Raw genomic sequence first — 5,847 nt, forward strand, 5'->3', positions numbered from 1 at the left:
AAAGTGGCTAAAGAAGTCTGCCTGCAGCTACTGGGAGGGAAAAATTATCATTGGTCTCAGCCTACAGTGGACGCTGCATGCAACAATACTGGCCTGCCACATAAGGTGCTCACTGGGGTAACAATGGCATGAATGTTTTGGGAGTTACCAACCCCTATCTTGCTGGATGTCAGGCATACTCTACAAAAGGGAATTCATGTCTGGTATTGTAAATCTTGTCCAAAAGTCCTTAGCTGGTAAGATTTAGACACTAGGAAGGGATTTCTATTGTTTTGCTGGATGGACATGATTCCACATTGCCTTGTAAATATGAGTATACCCACTGTTGTTTCTTTTTGCCATGAGCAAAGGTGAATGCAGAAATTCGTAACTAGTCAAAGGACTGAGAATAACAAACCATCAAGTGCTCAGCCTTGAAAAGGACACTAGTCTCACTTCTAACCACCTTGGCTTAGAGAACAGCACAGAAGAGGAGGCAGGAAGAACTTAAACATTGGATGTGAAGAAGCACCTTGAAAAGCTGCTTTCTGGACATGACATGGCTGTTGCATGCATGAATTAACCCACAGCTATGGTAACTTGCATAACATCACTCAAGCTTGTCAATATTCCAGGATGGATGGAGGACCATGTGAGGCCTCACTCCTAGCTAATTAGCTGCTTGCAGTTAATGCCTGTTGGGGAAGGGAGGCAGTATTTCTCAGGGCTGTCACCATTAGTAAGTTGTCCATGATTCGGTAAACACAGTCTCTCACTCATGCACATACAGGCAACCCTAATTGAACTTAGTGGTTTCCTTGATTGTTTTTAAAGACACCAGGGGGTTGCAGGAGAGTTTTTAGGGGGCCGGGGAGGGGGATAAAAGGTGAGGGTGTTTCTGATCACAATGTATTGCATAATGTGGGAATGAAAGAATAAAAGTTTTGAAAAGACGGTCTCACTCTTCTGAGTGACTCTTCCTCAGTTCCCTTTCCCCTTGACAGTCATTTTCTCAAAGCCTCCTTCATCGTCTTCTGGGCCAAATACAGACATCCCCAAACTTTCCTACGGCCCTGTTTGTCATCCAGATGTATCTTCAACTGAAAACTTACTCAAATATTTGTCAAATATATAAGTTGCTTGTAAGTATATCACATATATACCTTGGCAACTTCCAGCCTTAATACAAAAGAATAAAAGAATAAATTTTGTTAGCTAGAGATGGAAACTTTGGTAAAGGCATGTTATTAAAAGTTATAAATGTCCTATAAGTGCGCTGCACCGTAGCTACTGTCATTGTCTTCTTCTAAAATATGGAAAAATCAAAAGAAGGCTTTGGGGACTATAGCACAGAATGTGGCTATAGGACATAACATCTTTGAGATTAGTAATTTTGCTGGAGCTGAAATATCTGAGTTGATAAACAAGCACAAACAGAAACTACAGAGTCCGTATCATTGAAACTGGGATGATGTCATATTTTCTAAGGGCTGGGATAAAGACAATAATTTCATCAGAATCTTGGCATCCCAGTTGGCCTCTTCAGGACGTAAATGTTCAGTGCTTAGGGATCAGAACTTTATCTCAAGTAAAGTAGAGCATGAGATGGGCTGAATGGGACCAGAAGGACAGAGAGGAACATTAAAACCACATGTGGCTAACATAGCAATGATTTGTGGGGACGTGATTTGTTACAGCAGTGGCATACTCAGATTAACATTCTCCAATCTTAGAAACAAAACAAAAATTAACGTATGTTTCTGGGGAAAATATTAGAGGTATTAAAGAGAATAGTCACTGACAATTCAGATTGTACAAGAACAGGGCATAATAGCTGCTGGTCTTCCAAAAGTACCAACAGCCCTACCTTTAAAATGGTTGACAGACAAACCTGTACGGTTTGCACAATGGCCTTTAACAACAGAGGAACTGCAGGCTTTATAACAGCTAGTACAGGAGCAACTACATGCTCAGCATATTGAAGAATCAACCAGCCCTTGGAATTCTCCTGAACTTGTTATTTAAAAAAAAAAAATTGGAAAATGGAGATTGGTAACAGATCTAAGATCTGGTAATAAGGTGATTCAGCCAATAGGCTTTCTTCAGTCTGGCATTCCTTTGCCTTCTCTATCTAAAGGATGGTAATAGAGAACTTTTATAGTTCTTGATTTAAAAGATTGTTTCCTTACTATACCTTTACAAGAAAAAAACAGAAAAAAATTGCCTTCACAATGCCTACTTATAATCTTAGCCTGCTAAGAGATATCAATGGAAGATTTACTCACAGGAATGTTAAGTAGCCCTACCCTGTCCCAGACATTTAATTAAGTGGAAGACTCTTAATGGCTTCCAAAGATTGCTAGGGGACATTTACCTTCTATGGCATACTATTAGGATAAAACCTGATGACCTGACTAATTTAAACAAAACCTTAGCTGGTGACAATGACTTAAACAGACCCAGGGGATTGTCAGCTGGAAGAGAGAATTGGCTTTGATCAAAGAGAAATTACAGAAGGCACATGTGGATTATGTAGATCTGAGTCTTAACTATATTTTGGTCATGTTTACCCCCCTAACATTCCACTACAGGAATTTTAATGTAGAGAGAAGATATTATCTTAGAATGAATCTTTTACCACATAAACTGAGTAAAAGATTAAAAATTCATGTGAAAAGCCGGGCGGTGGTGGCGCACGCCTTTAATCCCAGCACTTGGGAGGCAGAGGCAGGCGGATCTCTGGAAGTTTGAGGCCAGCCTGGTTTACAAGAGCTAGTTCTGGGACAGGTACCAAAGCTACAGAGAAACCCTGTCTCGGAAAAAAAAATTATGTGAAAAAGGTCTCAGTTATGTGGAAGGACGCTTAAAAGAAATCCCACACTAGCTCAAAACTAAGAAATTGACGGTTATTTATTTAGGGGTAGACTCACAAATCAGAATCCTCTGCTGGAACAGAGATCTTCCTTACCTTTAGGACTCCACAGATTTCAGTGCTGTCTGCAATAGGGACCCTCCAGTTGCCCCACATGGCCTTAAAACCCAGGCTGTACTACTCTCAACCTTGGGCAGAGAAGTCTTTGATTGTAGTAGGCAGTTAATGTAGAGACTCTTAACTGTTTGCAAGTTCTGACAGTGACTATGAGCACTCAGCTGTAGATGGTCATCTGGGCCATTCTTTACCCCAAGGCTCGGGGAATAAGGTGGAAAAGGGGAAGAAAGAATGTCAAAGCCAGGGGATGGGGAGGAATGCTGCCCTCTGAACAGGACATGACTGTCACAGAGCCTGTGCAGGACTTGACAAGATCAGTTCAGTTAAAAATTTCAGGATGGAGTAGGGAGGGGCTCTTAAGGGCCCCATCCCGCCCAAGGACCTACTGGTAGTTGATGGCTAACACAGGAGAAAAACTCACTTTTCTTTGAGGGGTGGCCATTGGCAGATTCCTCACACACCAATGGATAACCCAAAGTCAAGCACACAAGGACAGCACTAATTGGATACAGTGGATTTTTTTTTAAAGAGGGCTTAAGGGGAAACAGATATTGGGGAGGTCAGACAGAGGTGGAGGAGGCAGTGGGAGGCTAGGATTAAATACACTCTATATTTCTATGAATATTTCAGAGAGTAACAAGAAATTCAAAAAAGAACAATAAATAAACCAGCTCACATTTTTATATATCCTTTAAACCTTACTTAAATTTTAAGCTTTGTGTAATCTTTAAAACTTGCAATTTATTGCCAGTTGTGGTGGCGCACACCAGTAGGCTTTGTTGAAGGAGGCAGAGGCAGGCGAATCAGGAGTTCGAGGCCAGCCTGAGCTATGCATTTTTTTAAAAAAGAACAACAACAACAAACCAGGAGATGGTCGCACACGCCTTTAATCCCAGCACTCGGGAGGCAGAGGCAGGCAGATCTTTGTGAGTCTGAGGCCAACCTGGTCTACAAGAGCTAGTTCCAGAACAGCTAGCTCCAAAGCTACAGAGACCCTGTCTCGAAAAATGAAAACAAACAAACAAATAAAAAACACAAAAGCAAAAACTTGTAATTTACATGCACTGAGGAATGTAACTGGGAAAGCCACAGGATATTACAGCTATTGTAAGGCACTTAAGCGTGGCTATCTCCAGAAGCCCACTCCATGACTTGGGGTTGTGTACAGTCCTTTTCCTGCATGTTTCTCTGTCTTAATACTTAATAAACTCACTGAACTGGTTTGAATAAGAATAGCCACCATAGGCTCGTATGTTTAAACACTTGGTTCCAGCTGGTGGAACTGTTTGGAAAGGATTAGGAAGTGTGGCCTTGTTGGAGGAGATGTGTCTGCCAGTGGGTGGGGTAGGTGGTAGGGACTGAGGGAGGATTTTGAGGTTTCAGAAGCTCACAGCATTTCCAGTTAATTTCCTCTGTCTCAAGGTTGTGTCTCAGGATGTGAGCTCTCAGCTACTGCTCCAGGGCCATGCCTGCCTGCTGCCATGCTCTCTGTCATATGGTCAGGCTCTTACCCTCTGAAAATGGAAGCCCCAAATTATATACTTTCATGTATGTATGTATGTATGTATGTATGTATCTATCATCTATCTACCTATCTATCTATCTATCTATCTATCTATCTATCTATCTATCTATCTATCTATCTATCTATCTAGGATTTTCAAGACAGGGTCTCTCTGTATAACAGTTCTGACTGTCCTGGAACTTGCTTCATTAGACCAGGCTGACTTCGAACTCACAGAGATCCACCTGCCTCTGTCTCCCAAGTGCTGGGATTAAAGGCGAGCACCACAACTGTCCAGCAGCACTTTCTCTCATAAATTGCCTTGTTTGTGGTGTTTTATCACAGCAATAGAAAAAGTAACAAAGATACTAACTTTGCTTCATTCTAGCTTGTCTTGAAATTTTTTTCTGAGCAGTAGTAAAGGACCTGGGTTTATCATAAGGGAAATCCCTAAGGGGGACGCAGACTTAATCTTCTGGTGTCTCCCTGCTACTGCCAACACTACCAACCTATCATCTCTCTAAATTCAAATTTCAATTTGAGGTTTTTGGAAACACAATAATAATGTCTGTGTTATGAGGCTGCCTTGTAGATAGAAAGTTCTCTTCCACTTCCTGTCAATGTCTAGAGACATGAATATTCTTTATGCATGGCAAATGTATTTCTTAAAGTACCATTCAGAGAACTCTGTGCACTTGGGCAGGGCTGGACAGGCACATCAGAGTATGTCTGAAGTGACTTTGCTAAGTTGAATGAGGATCCCCAGCACAGTGAATGCTCTTGGTACCCTGATCAGATACTGTTACAGACTGGCACCTCAGCCACTAGTATCTGTGAATGTACAAGTCAGGATTAGGTAGAAAATTCTATTTTTTAAAAAAAGGGATTTTCATGTGTATTTGTGCTACAAACATCGAAGAGTGCTTAATATGTGACTGATTAAACATTTCTGTAAAATAAATAGTAATGGTTGACAAGGTCTGAGTGCTTACGATGTGACCTGTGAGTTATGTTTGCGGAAACTGAGGTGCTGAGGGGAACCAGAAGAGAATGAAAAGACAGGCAATCTGGAAAGAGGTTGACATGGTGGTATCATGGCTCAGTGTTCTACAGCGGATGTATGCAGGGACTGTTGTAACTAGACAGTACCTAGAGACTTCTACAAAGAGACCACCAATTCATGAGTTATGAATGGTGGCCTTGATGTTAAATACATTTCAGGTCTCAATTTTTCACTAGACGTAATGTAATCCTGATCTTCCTTCAGTTCTGTTTTGGACTGTGTCTGCTGTCACATACAGGAAGCAAGGGAAAATATCTCGCACTCAGAATTAGAAATTCCCTTGCTACTTACTCTTGTCAAGAACAAATATCA

The sequence above is a fragment of the Microtus ochrogaster genome (assembly GCF_000317375.1).
Source record: "Microtus ochrogaster isolate Prairie Vole_2 chromosome 14 unlocalized genomic scaffold, MicOch1.0 chr14_random_1, whole genome shotgun sequence".
Lineage (NCBI taxonomy): Eukaryota > Metazoa > Chordata > Mammalia > Rodentia > Cricetidae > Microtus > Microtus ochrogaster.